The sequence below is a fragment of the Etheostoma cragini genome, chromosome 10 (genome assembly GCF_013103735.1).
Source record: "Etheostoma cragini isolate CJK2018 chromosome 10, CSU_Ecrag_1.0, whole genome shotgun sequence".
NCBI classification, from domain to species: Eukaryota; Metazoa; Chordata; class Actinopteri; order Perciformes; family Percidae; genus Etheostoma; species Etheostoma cragini.
In genome coordinates, this window is record NC_048416.1 from 26809975 (window position 1) to 26828736 (window position 18762).

Below are 18762 nucleotides of genomic sequence, written 5' to 3' on the forward strand. Positions count from 1 at the left end.
TATGAAGGCAACAGTCTGAGCTTAATGATATTATGTTATTTGATATTACTGAATCCAAAATACCTGAGTCACTTACTTTTTATTTTTTACTTGTTGTAGTGCAGTGTCATATTTTGTTTACATTACCTCTGTTTGGAATCATCTGTTTTAAAATTAATCTAACTTAATTTGTTTTAACAGACTCGCATTTACTTTGTTTAATAATATTTAACCTCATTATTTTCGTTTTGCATTTTTGCATACATTTTCTACATTCGCAGCAATATCTAAAGGAGCGGTAGTGGAGACCTTTGACAGCTTGACCGGCTTATGTCTCCTTGTTTATAATGGTTGTGACAGCATAGACACTTAATGTTCATAGTTTTCCCAATTCTAAGTCAGTATAGTCAAGGCTTTGTGGGTTTCAAAAGAAGTCCAATAAGCTCAGATGCCGAAAGGAAAAAGGCCTGTTTTGCAGCATGCAAAAAGTATAACTGAAAGGTGGAAATATAAATCTGAGGACAAAAATTCAAGTGAAAAAGCTATTATGACACTTGTGGTGTTTATAATAAAGATACAATCTTATTAGATTACATCTCTTTGTAATCATGCTTTCTCTGGATACGATCGGCTGACTGCCTGCAACGTAAAAATATTGATGGAAATCATGTTTTTGACATTTCTATCTGGATGTTCTCCAGCTCATGGGGCAACAAAGACCTGATTCACTTGTAGGGAAAATCGGACACGTGGAACTGACGACACTTGACACTTTCATAGAATATTAATGCAGCAAGTGCAATCTAATTCAACTTGCATCTATCTCATGTCATGTTTTATTTTTGATAAAATGTATCCCTTACTCCACAGCTCTGCTATTCCCATCTGCAGGTCTCTTTTTTCTAAATTCCCCCAGAAAAATGATTGCCTCTTTAATCTGCATAATAGCCTCAGCTACAATACGTTAGAAAAAAGAAAAAAAGCAGAAGGGAGGTGGTTGATCATGCACAACAAAACAAAACATGCAAGAATGAAATCCCCCTTTTAATACCACCGTGGATATAGTGCCACTTGGCCAGCCGTGCCAAAACACTTATTCATGAACTTCAATATCAAATGGAAAATTAATCAAAAAATGAAATAGCACAACGTGGGGGCAACATAAAATACATTGCTTTTAAGCCAGAGAGCAGAGTTCACAAAAATACTTTCACCCAGGAAACCTAACTAGTCATGTAGGTGCCTAAAGTGTCATCTGCGCATGGTAAACTCAACCACCATCCACGGGCCCTGAAAGGAGCGCCCTCTGGCGGCGCCTGCAGCCGTCTCGCAGTCACCTATCGGCGGCTAAACAACTGCCGCTAGTGGCCCACGTCCTGCTCTGTAGCGGCTAAACACAACCGGGTCACACGGCAGTTTGCGAAATGGTCACGTTATTTTGATCTATTGATTCGTCTACAGGGACACGATTTTCCACCACAAAATGAACGACCGCCGGGACATGATCCTCGGCCTCTGGGGGACGCAACAACAGGGAAGTGAAACGTCACACGCCAGGGACAACAACGGGACAAAAGAGAAAGGAACCGCCACACGCTGGAGACGCCGACAACAACAAGACGGAGAAGAAGAACGTGGAAAGGAATCGCCACACGGGGGACACGATCCCCGGTCTCCAGGGTGAAAGTCCTTCTTGTTTGACCCGTTCACGAACTGCCACGAGACTGGGCTGCTGTGTCATGTACAGTAATAGCCCAATTATGCTGCAGCTGATTCAAGAAACTGCATATGTCACGTATTATTATAACATTTTTTCTCCTTATTAAATTAAAACTCCTCACACACTTTGTACACAACCATCCAACCTTACCATCTTCTTCTTCTACCTTCTTAGATTTTGCTGCAATAACAACATCATGCAACTTTCATCTTTGTTACTCTTTTGAACAGACAGAAAGGGCAGATCCACATGATTTGTTGCCTGTAACACATCAGGCTGGAACTAGAGGTTGAGACCTCCCTTCCCTCTCTATTTTCCCTTATTTCCTAGAAAAAACTAAATCGAGCGGACTTTTCTCCGCTCGATTCACCTCTGAGCTCCGTCTTGCTGAGCTGTAAAAAAAAAAACTGAAACAAAAAAACATAATTGGCTATCTGTCTTATAGGAAGAAAGGAAAGATACAGTAAATGAGATGGAGGTGGAGTAGAGGGTAGAATTAGACCAAAAAATCATATGTAATGTGGGGAGGAGAGAAGGACAAGGAAAAGGAAATGGGAATATTAAAAGAAGAAGGAGATAGCATGCAGGCAGAAGACGAAGTTGATGGAGAAGGTAAGATATGGATTAACGGGTAGGAGAAATGAGAGGGGGGTGAGAAAGAAGAAGACTTATGAAGTTCTTTAAAGAAACGTCTCACTTAAAAAAAACATGACACCGAGATGGGTTGTAATTGCTGCTTGAACAAACAACTTATTGAATTTTTTTCTGGGGGAGGACAGTCTTACAGTCTTATCTGTTAAAATCTCAAAGTATGAATCCAGTTTCTTATTTTGATAGCTTTGGTTATGGTGTCTTCTGGTCCATTGTTTACTGCAACCACCACACACTGCCAAAGGATCAGATTGCTTTTCTTTATTCTGTTATGTATTAATGTCCTCCATTTTAGAAACGCCGATACAGCCTCTGACTCACTTCACGCATTAAATGCAGATAGGGACAACGACAATGGAAAGCATGCAGTTTGTGTATGTATTTGACAGTCAGAGAGAGAGAGAGTGATAATATCTGTTTTATGTCTGAGATTACACAGTGTATATAGTGTACATTAGAATCTCAGTAGCTGTGGTGGATTTACAATCCACACACGCATGCATGTGCAAATGTATGTGAGTGCATGTGAAAATGCACTTTCACATGCACTCACACATTCAGCAGAGAAGACAGATGCAGGGGGACAGGGCTGCAGTACGCTGGCTTAATACACAGTGTTCCACATGTCAAACAGCATCACTGCAATGAACATTTCAGTTCTCTCTCTCTCTCTCTCTCTCTCTCTCTCTCTCTCTCTCTGTGATTACTTCTACCACCACAGCCAGCTGTCAAATCATCCAGCTATCCAGTCAACCAGTCGGTCACCCAGCAAACATCAGGCTGACACCCACCCGTGCACTTACACAGAATGCCAGCCAGCTAATCCGCCAGCCACACGCATAACTACCCAGCATGCCATTACACCAGTCAGCAAACCAACTAGCCCCACATCCAGTTAGATTATTAGACAGACTTAACAAAAAAGGTAACTTCTAACTCCTGACCTATACAGCTTGGAAGTAAAACCCCGACATGACACTCAGCTAGATTACCAAATAACCAACCAGCCGTCTTTAACAAACTAGTCAGGGTAGCCAAAATGGATATTATTGCATAATGCTTATTGGGGTTTATATTTTCTTAAAGCCAACGGTTTTGGAAATACAAGGTTTTTGCCGAACAGGGACGATAGTGAGTAAATAAGTAAGTAAAGTTTAGTTATATAGCACCTTTCACAGACAGAGGCCCCTCTCTTGCACCCGGAGCAGGACACGCTGCGAAGCTCGACACAAGTGTCTCGGCCATTTAAGACCAACGCAGTTGTCAATTTCCCGTCCAGTGCCCACGTTGTTTAAATAGCCAATGCACATGCGCCCGTCTTTGTGCACATGGGTGTGCTGGTCTTACAGGGAGGTGAGTTCAGGTGGCTCCTTGGTGTATTCCTATCGACACTCTGACTGGTTTATTCCATGTTACGCCCAAAACACACCTCTGACTGTAGAAAAACGGGTCAAAAGAGTTGTAGTTACTGTCTTCATTAATCAAACAAGCAAAAGTGGATTTGGACACGCCGTGAACGCATCTGCACATTGCATTTCACACTGTGGACCTACATTTTTAAAATAGAGCCCAGAGTCAATAGGTGCCTTATAGGCCAAATAAATAAATACATTTAGAAAAAGAAAAAAAAAATCATAAAAAGCTCAATAAATCAGCCTAAATCAAAAGCATAAATACATTGGAATACAGTCGACAATGTTAACTGAACGCCTGACTAAAAAGATGTGTCTTTAGCTTCTTTTTAATAATGTCAGCAGGGGAAGCCATTTTTCAGGCAAAGCGTTCCACAGTCTAGACTTCCAACGCTCTGTCTCCTTTAGTTTTCAGCCTGGGACCGGGAACAGCCAGCCAGCCCTGATCACAGGACCTCAAAGGTCTGCTGACAACACTCGGCTGCAGCAGATCACTTATCACTTATGTAAGCCGGTGCCTGACCATTGATGACAAGATGACAAGAATCTTGACAAGAATGACAAGAATCTTGAACTGGATCCTGAATTTAACAGGCAGCCAGTGCATTGAGGCCAGGATAGGGTTAATGTGGCCTAAGCTCCTTGACCACCAAACAGCAGCATTCTGGACCAATTGTAGGACATGTACAGTTTTTTTTCCATTTTAAATCTGTAAACATTTCATTGGGTGTGTTTCCACTTGTAGACACGCACAATCAAATTATCAGTTTTAGTCATTTTTCATAAAAAAAAGGTCAAAATTCTCAATTTCCAACTTTTTAAATGTAAATATTTTTTAGTTTCTTCACTCCTCTATGACAGTATAGTGAATATATTTGAGTTGTGGACAAAACAAGACATTGGAGGATGTCATGTTGATCTTTGGAAGACAACACATTGGTTTCTTAAGGAAATAATCCATGGATTCATTGAAAAATGATCGTTAGTTGAAGTCCTAATAAAGAGGGAAGCAGTCAGTCACAGTAGCTTCATTCACACCCTTTTAGGATCTTACTGCTGCTATTTGTGGCCACCATTCACCTCCTGGTGGTGTTTATTTTGGCTTCCTGCCCAACAGGGCCACCAACGCACTGATTATGTAGTCAAGTACTGGACCTCCAATGATCGCTTGTGATTGCTGAGACACTTTGTTGCTCTGGTTGGTGAAACTACCTTGTATACATCATAGAAAATCTTTGATTTGTCAACAAACAACAGCAGACTCAAGTTTGGTAAATTGTTTTATGACTTTAAGATTGCTGGGTTGAATACCAAGGACAGTAACACTTCCTTCCTCCCTCAGCTATTGTTGAGTTGCCCTTGAACAAGATCCCAGACTGCTTCAGCTGTTAGGTGCCCAGTGTACTGTCCTACTGGGTGTTAATAAAACTTTATTTTCATCGTCCATTTTACACTGAGAAAGCAGCTGCAGGTTGTTCACTAGCAACCCTACTTCTGTAAAGGAATCACAGGGTGAGGATGAGGCAGAGACAACACAGCCTAAAGGGAAATATTAGCAACAATTGATTGTCAACAGAAACAAATTAGGAAAGAGAAACTGATTTACTGCCCTGCCTCAGCAAGAGCTTATTTGTTCGGTGCAGCTTTAGTATCAGGCAAACAGAGCAAGTGTCCCCAAATGGACCATGATGCGACCCGGACTATAAAAATTTAACCGACGATAACACATTGATTTCTTACTGAGCAATGAACAACATGGGGCACGTATTCCCGGTGTGATCGAGTCATAGTGTTTAAATGTTGCCTTTCCCCCTTTTCACTAGGCTCTGTTCCCATTATTAATACTGTTTTGTGTCTGTTTAATTGTGTCTGTTTAATTAAGTGGTAATTGTTTTAATTCGTCACTTTATTATTTGACAGTCCCGTTCAACAGGTTTCAGGGAATAATAGCGTTGGCCATGGTTCAGCCTGTGATGTGGAGAGTAGCTCAGCTTAATCAAGGAGAGTGGATACAGGTGTGACTCATGAGAGTTTTCCTGAAGGGAGGGGCTGGTCACAAGAATGGGTGAGGTAGTTCTGCAGTAAAATGACACGTTTATAATATTTGGAGTGCCTCTTGTAGTTGGTAAACATATATGTAAAAATAGTAATGTTAGCACTAATGAATCTCTCAAATTGTAATAATGTTGTGAGAAACTTAAGGGTTAATAGTACTTGCTCAGGTTAGCGTACCCATGTAGGTGGTATGGTCCAATTGGGGAATCTGAGTTACAAGGGCATCAGGAGAAGTGGGGGGTTCTTTCTTTTGTGGGCCCGCTGGTTGGGAGATGGTGTTTTTTTTGTCTGTTGTGTTGCTTCAGTTTAACATTTTTTGTTAATAAAGACACAAATGGTGGACATAAACCTCTTCTCCAGTTGTCAATCGTGACCTATTTTAAATCAAATCAGTAATTTGGAGACTGTGTATCTACAGTTGAGGTTTCATGTTAAAAAAAGCCTTCCATGTTACCTTGTGGAGTTATATTTAGACATCTAAATTACACTCTTTTCTTGTCTTAATAGTGAACGAGTGTTTCCTGAAATATGGGTATGCTGTATAATTGGTGTGATCCAGTTATACCTCCATCAATGAAGTCTCATTCACATCCTCACCTCAAGTCCTTCCCACGGTTAAGATCCCCCCTGGCATGGGTTTTATGTGTCTAACGTGAGACTTTTGTAGGTATGCAAAGCAATGTGGCATGGTAACTGCTCCAACTGGCAGAAAAACAGGGAATACCAAGAGATTCAGGTTAGGTCCGGAGGTGAAAACACGTTCCCCGACCAGGCTGCTCTCTGCTTACTGGTAACTCCAAGAAATAGAAATGAGAAGCACTTTAGGCAAAGTTATCTAGAGACAAACTGGCGTGTGACTGTATAGAAGTTATCTAAATTTGTGCATTAAAAATATATTTTAATGTCCTTCCAACAAAACTAACTGTGAGTACGATGTATGAAATAAGGACATAAAGTCAAACTTTATAAGGAGAACATGAAGCGTTAAGATTAGATTGCATTGATTTGTGTTAAAGGCCAAGGGCGGACTGGCCACTTGGCATGCTGGACATTTTTTCCGGTCAGACACCGTGCTTTTTGGGCCAACTGCCAAAACCTTATTCCTTTAAATTGTCAACATTTTTTCTCATTTTTGTCCGGCCCATGAACCAGGCCATAAAAATGGTATGCCTAGATCGGTGGCCCATTGTTTTTTCAGTTGACACTAGGCTGGCTCAAAACACTTTAAAAATATCACATAGGCTAGGTTTTTCCAAACACCCCCTACGCTCACAATGAAATGGAGTAGTCCGTAACGGTGCGCACAGTGACGAAGAACTGGGAAGTACACAAACCGAGACGAAGCAAGACGAGTCTAAACGCAAAAATGAAACAAAGTTACCTAAGCGGCTGAAACAAAAGAAAAAGACGCGATCATTATTTGCCAAAAATGACACACTTTTTTTTTTTACTGTTGGGGTTAAAGACAGAAACAACAAGGTCCAAAGGGCTAAGCATGCTGCTGGCTGTGAAGTGGCGCTAGGTGAGGATAACGTTAACCGAGAAAATGAACAGGACATGATGTCTTTAAACATGACCCTCTTTGGGATTTCGGCCTGCATGCAGTATCAGGTGTGCATCTGTCGGGCGAGAACACTCATAGACATCATGGAGAAGAAACGCAAAGGAGGTGCAGAGAAGCTGCCAAATGTGTCAAATCGGCCCTTCATCACAGTGATGGTGGTGGTATACATACATTATCTTTTCATGACTGAAGAGGCCCTGTGCTCAGTAAGAGCTGACAAAAAAGTGTCATTTATTAATACAATGAAACTGTATTCTCCTCATAAATCTTCTACAATAGGAGAATACAGTTTTATTGTATTTATAAATGGCACTTTTTGAATTTTTTAATGTGTCAACTGTCACTGATTCTTGCTGCCTCATTACATGCCGTTAGTAGTTTTAAGGAGCGCCAGGACGGGTGGTATTTGTGATCTTATGTGGTGGGCCGGTCAGGGCCAATTTTTGGTCCCAGTCCGGACCTGTTGACGCCCCCAGAGTGCAGGATGAGACATCAAAGGATATGAACATTCTGCAGATATAGAAGAGTTGGGGATTTTGTTATATGGTTTCTGTACAATTTCTTGACACATCTCTGACAGGTACTGCCATATACTGTATATCGTTCGCGCAGATTAAAAACTTGACCCTACTTGGCACAAGTATATCATTTAGGAAAATCTTTTGAATCTGCAGGTGGCAAACATTTTAATAAAGGCTTGTTTTGATGAGCCAGAGTGCACTTTTAACCAAACTCTTTAAACTCATTGCACCTATTTTAAGATTGTTATCAGATTGATGCAAGTCAGAACAGTGTGTCAGCGTATTCTGTCAGCTTACACCTGGATCCAATGTCACATGTTCCTAGACAAAGTGCTACTCAGCAAAACAACACTGTCTTAAAATAGTGTTGTGTTGTTCGTTCTTGATTTGAGAAGAAAAGAAACGTTTGACATTTTAGCTCACTTTCTCTGTCTTGTGTACCTTCCACTGAGCAGTTAGTGCTCAGAAGCCTTGCCGCCCTCTCACTCTAAAATGTCTTAGTTCCCAGTGAGGAATTTGTTTATTGGCTGCGATGGTGATGGAGCTGTAAACTTGTGTTGGAGTGTGACAGTAATCCCTGAGCTGGATCCCAAAGTGTTTAAAGCTAAGCCTTCTCCTTATAGTGGGCTTTTTGAAACAAGCCTGCTCCACATACTCCTGCTGGCAGCTGGCCACACACACACACACACACACACAGAGGTGTGCACATACAGACGCCCATGTGTGCACTCGCACACACACTCAAACTCATTCACGTTCAGGCACATAGAGAGGCGCGTGCACACACACACACACACACACAGACAGGCAGACACACACGTAATGCGCGTGCACACACACATATACATAAATACACATATATAGATATATTTATTTATATATACATACACCAACACAGGTAAGTATGCACCGCCATATGGATGGAAATAATGATAAAGGCGCCGTAGCTCCATGGTTTCCAAACACATCATTTTCTTCACATCAAGGACCCCTGATTTGACACAAATTAGACCACGGTATAATGTCTGACGTTATAGATGTTTTAGTACATAAACTGTAAGAAGCTAATTACCAAAAGAGTTACTCATGGAACAGTTATAGGGAAAATAAATAATATCCCTCTTCTTATTGGGACCCCCTCGAAAGCCGTTTAAATAACTCAAACACATGCTCGTACCTTTCATAGCATCCAGCTTTTGTCAAAATGAAGAATGCACTGACACTTCTGCCACAAATTTAAATTTAACAAAGCACATTTTTACACAAGGAAGTCAACACTTGTCAATGGAGAGTGGCCAGGCTCTTTGTTTAAGTGTAATGTACCAGAGTCTGGTAGGACCAGTCAAACTCCTAGCGACACTGATAATTATAATAATTTTCAAAAGGTTTTTAAAACATGACATGCTGTCACATAAAACCACATAGTACTAACAGCATTGCATGATGTTTACCCACCTGTAGATGTGGACACACAGGTTCATGGCTACAGTTCCAGAGTCTGTTATGATAAGGCTTACAAGTCAACAGAAATGCAGATTTAACACTCTTTTACAAAACAACAACACTGTTTACAGTGTAAGCAGCCAACATAAGGGATTTCAACCAAAGCCCAAACAGTGCTGAGCCAGATAGGGGACAACGGGATCTAATCAGTCCATGGGAAGCATCACTGCAATTTTGACTCAACAGTTTACCCCAGAATGTTATTTCTTTCACTCAGCTAAATTCATGGCAAAACAAGGACACATCACATGATGCCACCTGCTATGGTTAGGTTGTGTTTCAAGTGAAAACACGTCAAGACCTGATCTAACGGCTGCCAGGCTTTTTACTTGTTTCATTTTTCATTCAAATCTGTTGTACCCTTTAATGCTCAGCTATTTTCTCTCCGAGCCCTCTGTTTAAAAGGGTCTTTTACAAGCCAAAGACTCCTTAAAACTCCGTAAAATAGACGGAGCAGGAACCCCCCACTACGGATACATAAAATTGAGTTGCATATTGAACTGGGCCTACAAAGTGTAGAGCGGCCTAAAGCCTTTACACACTTTATTATATTTACCTTTGTTTTATCTTTTATAAGATTATTTTTGGGGCCTTTTTAGGCCTTATTTGTACAGGGCAGAGGAAAACATGAAAGGGGAGAGAGAGGGAAAATGACATCCAGCAAAGCACCGCAGGATGGAGTTGAACCTGCAGCCGCTGCTTTGACGAGTGAACCTTTATGTGTGTGTGCCCGCTCTACCAACTGAGCTCCTAGAGAACACACATACCTTTTTAATGTGCATTTTATGGAAAGTTTTCCATGCCAATCTCTAGGTATGTGATGATGTGGGGGGGTGGCAGGCTTTTTTAATTCCAAGGTTCAAGGGAACTTTATCAGGATGCATATTATCCTGGATCCATGAAATAGCTGGCCTTTAAAAATAAAAATGAGCCTGCCTTTATGGGTATTTAACTTAGTGGTGTGTTTACCTATTCCCCCTTTGCTGTAAGGAAGAACATTTATTTATTCACAACACATTCATTCTTTCAGAAAGAAAATTGGTGTCCTTAAGGTTGGATTTTTCCTCAGATTTTGGATTAAGGTATCCAATCAAGATCAATTTCTAACAGATGATTATTTTATTCCTCTTTTTAGTCAACTTTAGCATGGGTTCATGAACTTCTGAGCACCAGTGTATGTAGCTTTGTTGTCCAGCAAGGAAGCAGTTGCTGTGGAAACATCACACCGGGGATATTTGGGATCCTGTCCTTCCAATCTTATGTTTTTTCCACATAATAGCAGACAAGACAAACATTTCCTTGCTTGGTAGGCCTTCAACACAGGCAGACCATGCTGGAGTTGGCTCCCACTGTTCTCTGTCTTTCAGCGCAGTGTGCGTGTGTGTGTGTGTGTGGGGGGGGGGGGGCACACTGACAAAGGAGTTGTTCAGGACCAGACTATCTGTCTATCTATTTATCTGTCTGTCTGTTACTGTCCTCCCTCTGGCTACTCTCGTGTCTTCTTGCTGTCCCCAGCTCTCACCACTAGGAGAATGCGTGGAGTTTTCATCCCTGTCTTAAACAAGTTAATGACTGCATAAACTGTAGAAAATATGGACGTAGTCTCCGTGTTGTCACCAATATGCTACTGAAGAGCCAAAATGAATGAATCAAGGGGGGGCGCTATTTACATTGCAATGCAGCTGGATTAAATAATTATTTCTTCTTTTGAGAAGAATAGTAGAATGAATTTCAGTGTGAACTAACAATAAAGTTGCATTGTATCATGCTCCACCAAACAGTGTCCAGTGAGAGGCCACTGGCAGCCACGGGCGTGGTTTACAGCTGTTTCAAAACAACAATAGCTGACATGGTAGACAGATTATGGAAATTCTTTTTTAAATCTGGCTCTTCAGGTTTGGGAGCTACAGCTACAGACACCCAAACTGTTTTTAGTACCAGGCTGCAAACATGATCAATTCTGATGTGGCCACACGATGAACTGCAGTTTCTGGCACTTCTGCCTTGGTTTCATTGTTCAGTGCCGGAGGTTGCCACTTGGATGAGTGCCAGCAAACAGTGTGCTTTCAGTCTGTCTGCCTTTTCCTAACACGAGACACTGAGACATCATTCAGTGTTTCCATCTAGCTGAGAGGAGCAGTTAGAAGCTTAAGTGACAGACATTTCCCTCCGGAGTTGGTTGAGACCAAAAACAAAGCTGAAAGAGAGTGAATATTAGACCCAGGTCAACATATTTACTGCAAGCCACTGGTGTGTTTACAACTTGTTTATGCTGATGCCAAGTGGCTACAACAAATCTGTCAATTATTTTCCTGTCATTTATTTTTCTTCTGGTCTTTACTCTTTGCCCTTTTGCCTTTGTCTTGTAACATCTCTCTGTGGCCACATTCTTGCTGTTTCGACCCATACATTCAGCCTGTATGTGTTCACAACTTGCAACATGCCAAGATGTACACTATAGTCTATACACTGCAATCCCAAAGCACATTTGCTTTCTGAGTGCGTGTGTGCGTGCTAACATCTCTCTCAGACTGAATTCATGCTGCTTCTCTCTGGTTATCTATTAAATATGAGCGCCAGTATCTGACTGGAAAACTTCTGTTAGCTGCAGCTCCCGCTGTCTATAGTGATGAGGTGATTCAGAGTTCAGAGGAGTGAATATATGTATATGTATACCTATCTATATACATTTGTTACATATGTTATATTATATATGTTTTATTAAAAACGGCAAGAACAACAACACAAACAGATTTAAATTGTCTTTTTTTAAAAGTCACAAGATGCTTCATCCTTTCTAACGGTGTGTGTAGAAAGTAACCATCACATTTAAAAAAGCACTAGTTAGTTCAACTAACCATTTATGATCTGAAAAATAATTTTGTTTTATTGTAATTTGAGTGAAGTTGTTCCCATCCTCGCTGTAGGGAAAAGACTAATTGCTGTGTGTATATGTGTAATAAAGTCCTAATCGTAACAGTAACTACGCACTGCACCCACCAGATAACTGTAGTGGAGCAAAACGTAAAATTTTCCACTCTGAAATGAAGAGTAGTATAAAGTAGCCTAACATAAATGAAAATACTCAAGTAAAGCAAAAGTGCCTCAAAGTTGTTCTTAAAACACATAATATAAAAGAACTTTCCTGCTTTCCAACACTACTCTCACTTATATGTAAATATGTTGTGCTTTTAATTCATTCATCGTATGTGTAAGGTCAACAGCAGTTAGACCCTGTTGTTTGGTTGGAAATAGGCTGAGGATGAATGGATGGACAGAGACAGAGACGGGGGGAGGGGGGGTTCTATACTACAGTACATGTACGGGACACATTAACACACATGACTGTAAACGGGCACGTTTTCTGGTGACATCACACATGTCGGGGCGTAAGAGAAAAAAAACGTGTGTGTGTGTGTGTGTGTGTGTGTGTGTCTGGTGCCCTACTTCCAAAAAGATCCATATTATTATAAATCAGACTTGTGGGCTGAAACGGGATGGTGTCCCCTGGTTCAATTTGCATGTAGCTGTATATATTTACACACAAAGTGCAATGTGTGCACATTGTGCGCATGTGTTTCTCTCCGAATTTTTTGGCCATGCGTGTGCAGTGGAGGGGTGTAACGGCAGCGTGTGCGTTTATGGTTGTGTGTGTGTGTGTGTGTGTGTGTGTGTGTGTGTGTGTTATAGTGTTGAATATGTGAACTAGATCTAATTTATGTTGTCTTATCAGGTTTATCTAAAAACGCAAACTACTTTAGCGAGCTAATCAGTGCTGAAAGTTGAAAATCAACCAAGGAATTGAAACAAATAATTATTAAAAAATCTTGATTTATAGAAAAACCATTACACAGTTGAATGTTATCCATTTAGCAGATAATATTGCATTGCAGAGAATTTCAATTTTGTTACAATCCTTAAACATTTTCAATCCTAGTTGATTTGGCGACAACTGCAGCTACAGAAAGTATAGTTTAATACTCCAGCAAACACTCTTTGAGCAGCTACTTTGTCAGAAATACAGACGAGGAGCTAGTACATCTTGTTTCAGGGCAGCCAAACAAACTTGCGTTGTTTCAATTATGAAGTCATTCTATAATAATTCAAAAACTGCAGAAAAGGGCATCTTCTTTTAGATATAGTTTTGATTAAAATGCACCGTCAGCTCCAACCTCGGTGTAGAATAAACTGCTTTTTCTGTTACTGCTTCACAATAAAAGAGACTGTTTGTTTTGCCAGTTTAATGTTTTTAAAGGAAACCACAGTAGCAGGAAACATCTGCATTAGCAGTAACTGAACACCTCTCTGAGCTGTAGGAGAGTGGTTGTGCATTGTTAGGTGACACCATGGACAAAGGTCGACAGCGTTGCATGGGTATGCATGATCCAAATGGGGAGAAAGCTGCACATAACCCCGGTATACACAATACATACATACATGATGAGAAAGCTAAGAATAACTATTTGAATGAAAACAGAATTTCAAAAGAAACATGGATGAATATGTAAACATAGAAAAGAAATAATGAAATAGTAAATGCACATAGTGTAGTTTAATGAAGTAAATAAGTATTTAGGGATCAATATTCAAGGTCCAGGCAAAAGGAGGTGCGCTGAAGGATCTGAGTTTCAGCACATCAGAAACGAGTCAAATGTTTCTGTAACGCTGGAAAAGTCCTTGATTGACAGAAGACAGGAAATAGGAGCAGGAGCGAGAAGGTGCGAAAGCTTGGGTCATGTTGTGTTTGTTGTTGACAAAAGGACTACAGTGCTGATGATGGGTGACACATAGAGGGTCAAAGGCTACAGTGACTGACAGCACAGGCCATGCGCGTGCACAGCCTCCGGCCCGACAGCCGTGACAGACAGGAAGAGAGAGACGAGTGGCTGGATGTCAGGATCAACTACTGGAACTGGGAGGTGTTGGTCTGCAGCATGGGCCACTTCTGCTGGTGTTGTTGTAAACGATGGTTATGATGATGATGAGTAATAGTAGTCAGAGAATTGGAAGCAGTCATGTCGACGCTGTGGCATATGTGGCTTAGTTGGTAGACAGAGATGGCAGATATGCTCACTTCCCATACTGAAGTAGAAGTATGGATACTTTTGTTAAATAATAAATACTCTGGTAAAGTAGAAGTACTGATTTAACTTATTTACTCAAATAAAAGTAACAAAGTACAGGCTTGGCAACTTACTTTACGTATAAAAGTAAAAGTAGCCTTGTGAATGACAACCATTTTTTATGCAAAGCTACTTGGACCACACACATGTTACAAGAGTGTAAGCTGAGAAACTTTAGTGGACATGTGAAAAGGCTATTTAAATGCCGTTGCCTATATTGTAAATGGATGTCTGCCTATAGTCCTAAAACATAACATATATGATGATTGTGACAGAGACTGGGACTCCAGGTTAATACGATTCTGACTGAGCGATGTGAAAGATATGAATTCATTTGTGATTCTGTGAGAATTCACAGATCCAGTTTCTCTTTTTTTAACCTTCTTCTTAACATTTAAATAAACATATGTGTGTGTGTGCTCAAATATGGCTTTCAGAAGGAAAATAAAGGATTAAATATGAATTACTATACGGACATTGATTACAGTTTTTTACAATTGCTTACACACTAAAATGAAAACTTTCCCACAATTAGTAAAGCAGTACACTCAAGGAGCAAAACAGCGGCCTGGATTTGCAATCACATTGTAAGCTTCACACATTTTGCTGAACAATACACACAGTAATTTCCAAAACACTTAACACACTTGTATGCATTTGACACAGATATTTATCATGATGTCATTTCCTTGCATTTCAAAGCAAAGGCTTACACATGAACACACCCATCAACCACAGCCACCAGGTGCGCAAACATGTGATGCCTAATTGTAGACAGACTAATCAGGTTTAAGCACTATGTAAACTGCAGCAGGTAAGTTCACCTGCCTTCAAACAAAATGGAAGAAAACAAAAGTAGAATGAAGAGAGAAGAGCTGAAGCCGGAGAATGAGTTCAAAGAAGAAGAGGAACAAATTCATCAAATGAAACTCGTGCAACACTAGTGGGCCATGATGTGAAACACGGATTGACGCTGAGGGGAGGCTAGAGTAAGAGCCGAATCTTAGCAGATCTGCAGTGGCATCTGTCATAAGGACATTTCAACAAAGAAACAGGTAAAAGGAAATCTGTCTACAGTCACAGTATTCAGCTGCTTATTGTATGCACCATATCAGCACTTTTGATGCCCTTTCCTGTGACATGTTACAGTAGGTTACATGTGTTATTTTCTATATATAATTAGTAGATTATAAGAGCAAGACCAAGAGAGAGAGAGATCATAAAAATGGTTGTGGCTAATAATGCTATAAGGCTCAGAGAAATCCCAGCCAGCATTATCGGTGACCATGCCATTTTTCAATAATGTCCATCAGGTCTCTCTGTCAACTCTGGCACGCATCCTGAAAAAACACCAGGTTCAAATGAAACAAATTTATTGAGTGGCTTTTGCGCGGAATTCAGAGAGGGTCAAATGACTGCGGCACGAGTGTGTGAAGGTATGTATTGTTCACTCTAGCGTCTGTGATGTTGCATTCTGCACAGATGACCTTTTACATGTTCATTGACTGTAAACTAGATCCATCCTGAACTACACAATCTTTTCTTTCACTGTATTTGAGAGACTTTTACAGATGGATGCTGAAGAAATCCTGCATGAATACATTTACAGCACATAGATGATGCAGGGTTCAACCTTACAAAAGGAAGAAGGAGAGGCAGGAATATCATTGGCCATAGGGCTATAATCAATGTCCCGGGGCAACGTGGGGGTAACCTCATCCTTTGTGCTGCCATCACACAGGATGGGTCCTCCTCCATCATGCCAATACAGGCCCTTACAACACACCTCACATTCAAGATGGTTCTTCCCACGTTGTCTTTGCCAATGAGAATATTGCCTGTGATGTTGATGGTGTGCGTTGTTCATGTTACTTGTTGTTGAACCCTATGCCCTTTCAAGCCAGATGATGCTGCTGTAATCCTACATCTGAACACACACACGCACAAACACATACACACACACACACACACACACACAGGTAGATATGCATCCCCACACAGATGGAAATATCACAACTCATTTCATCAGATCCAGATAGCCTTTGACATGTACTCATTACATTCAGCTAGAAGTGCACACATTGTCTCCCTCCGTCTCATTTTGACACCTACTCTGTAGCAGAATTACAATCACACAAACTCATACAAACTTTATAAAACCAACAATTTGTGCGTTCAAACTGTGTTAAGATGATAAGTGAAGTGGACTAACTGCACAGTATACCTTGCAACAAACATAATCTCTGTAAAAAAAACAACAACATACTGCCATCAGTGAACAAGCACAACACATATGGACAAGAGGACATAATTAAAATCTTTCACAATGATGAATTATTTGCTTTCCTTAAATGAACATCTAAAGACTCGTGTTTTTAATCATGGTTTTTAGGTCGTTTGGTAGAACAGTTTTTGTAGCTTTGCTCAGTTTTAAATCTTACGGAGATGATTTTTCTTATTCTGTTTGGAACGTGGACTGGGTAACACTCGGTCTGGAAACCTGCCATTTCAGTTTTTTTTTGTATTTATTTATGTTTTTAGCGATGGCACATGTTCTTCAATATTTGTACCATACATTCTTAAAATCAATAGATATAGATACAACTTTTTTTAAGAAACTTCAAAAAATAAATTGTGTGTGTCTGTGTGTGTGTGTGTGTGTCCCTGCACTATATGGACTGCAGAGTTAATGAGTAAACCACCTCACTTACTTTCTCTCTTTCACACACACCATTGACCTCTATGATTTCAATTCTCCGCCTTGCCCTTCATGCTTTTGCTGCCGTGTCGCTCACCCATGGTGCTGCTGATCTGGTTACTGCAGCACTCTGTTTCCTCAAAGGCAAACCATTAACAGCAACACGGCAGCATGACACAGTGTATGCCTGATCACCAATAGTTACGTGCCGTGGTGTCCACTGTTAATAAATCCTGAGTGAACATACATTTTGGTTTCACTGATTATTTGTCCCCGGGTTATCTTTATTGTTACTCTCCGCTCATCCCCTTGGGGAACGTAACACCTAGCTACACCACACACTTTTCTCATTTGGTAAGACAAACACACACACACACACACACACACACACACACACACGCACACACGCACACACAGACTGATACTGACATGTTCTCACATTTATGCAGACACATGGTCCATTCACACCAACTAAACACACAAGCACACAAAAGATACAGCATGACTTGAGAGGTATTCAGAACATACTCACACACATACACACATGCGTAAAGATATGAATGACTGTGTCAAAAGATTGTGTGTGGTCTTGATAAGGAGGTGTGTATCGACCTGGGTTGCCTTTAACAAGAACCAAAGTCACACAGAAGATCTGAAGGAGGCTTGATTTCTCACCACTAGATTACGCTTATTACCTCCACACCAAAATAGGAAAACCATTTCCTTGTAGACTTAACTTTGGGTTCAGGGGCATTGTCATGTTGAAACAGGAAAGGGCCTATCCCAAACTTCAGTGGTAGTAGAAGTACTGGGATCATTAACTTGAGTGAAAGTAGCAGTACCACAGTGTAAAAAATGCTCTGTTACAAGTAAAAGTCATGCATTTAAAATCTTACTTTAGTAGAAGAACATAAACATCTGCATCTACTGTAAGTAAACAAATGTACCAAAAGTAAAAGTAACTAGTAAGTGTTGCCACATACTGTAAATGTAGTAGAGTAAAAAGTGCAGTATTCACTTCCAAAATGTAGTTTAGTAGAAGTATAAAGTAGAGCATGAAATGGTAATGCTCAAGTAAAGTAAAAGTACCTCAAATTTGTACTTAAGAACAGTACTTCAGTAAATGTAGTTTGTATAGTTAAATTCCACCACTGCAAACTGTTGCAGGGGAGAAACTAGAACATTTTCCCATTTTTACTTTTTTTCCCTAAAAAGATTGACTCAAACCAATTAATCAATTATCACATAGATGTAACTTCTATTGCATTGGTTGAAGCCTCGCTAACAGCTGTTACAATGGATTTTTGTAGAATCCGGGTTTGCCAGCACTGGCAGTTTTCATCACATGGCCAGCTCTGTGTGTGTGTGTGTGTGTGTGTGTGTGTGTGTGTGTGTGTGTGTGTGTGTGTGTGTGTGAGAGTGGATGGTGGGGCCGTCGAGTGGCTACCAGCAGAGTTATTGATGCAGGTGACCTTCAGGCTCTGAAATGACGGGGTTTCTCTCAATAACGGATTAGACTGCTCTTATGGGCAAAAC

At 40.6% G+C, this 18762-nt stretch overlaps 1 long non-coding RNA gene across 1 annotated transcript in view; it reads left to right on the forward strand.

Moving 5' to 3' along the window:
• LOC117952208 overlaps window positions 1-11476 on the forward strand; it is a 14966-nt gene extending 3490 nt beyond the window's left edge. The window contains exon 3 of the long non-coding RNA XR_004658343.1: window positions 11465-11476. This is a non-coding gene — a long non-coding RNA (uncharacterized LOC117952208). The remainder of the gene's footprint in view (window positions 1-11464) is intronic.
• The last annotated feature ends 7286 nt before the right edge of the window (window positions 11477-18762 follow it).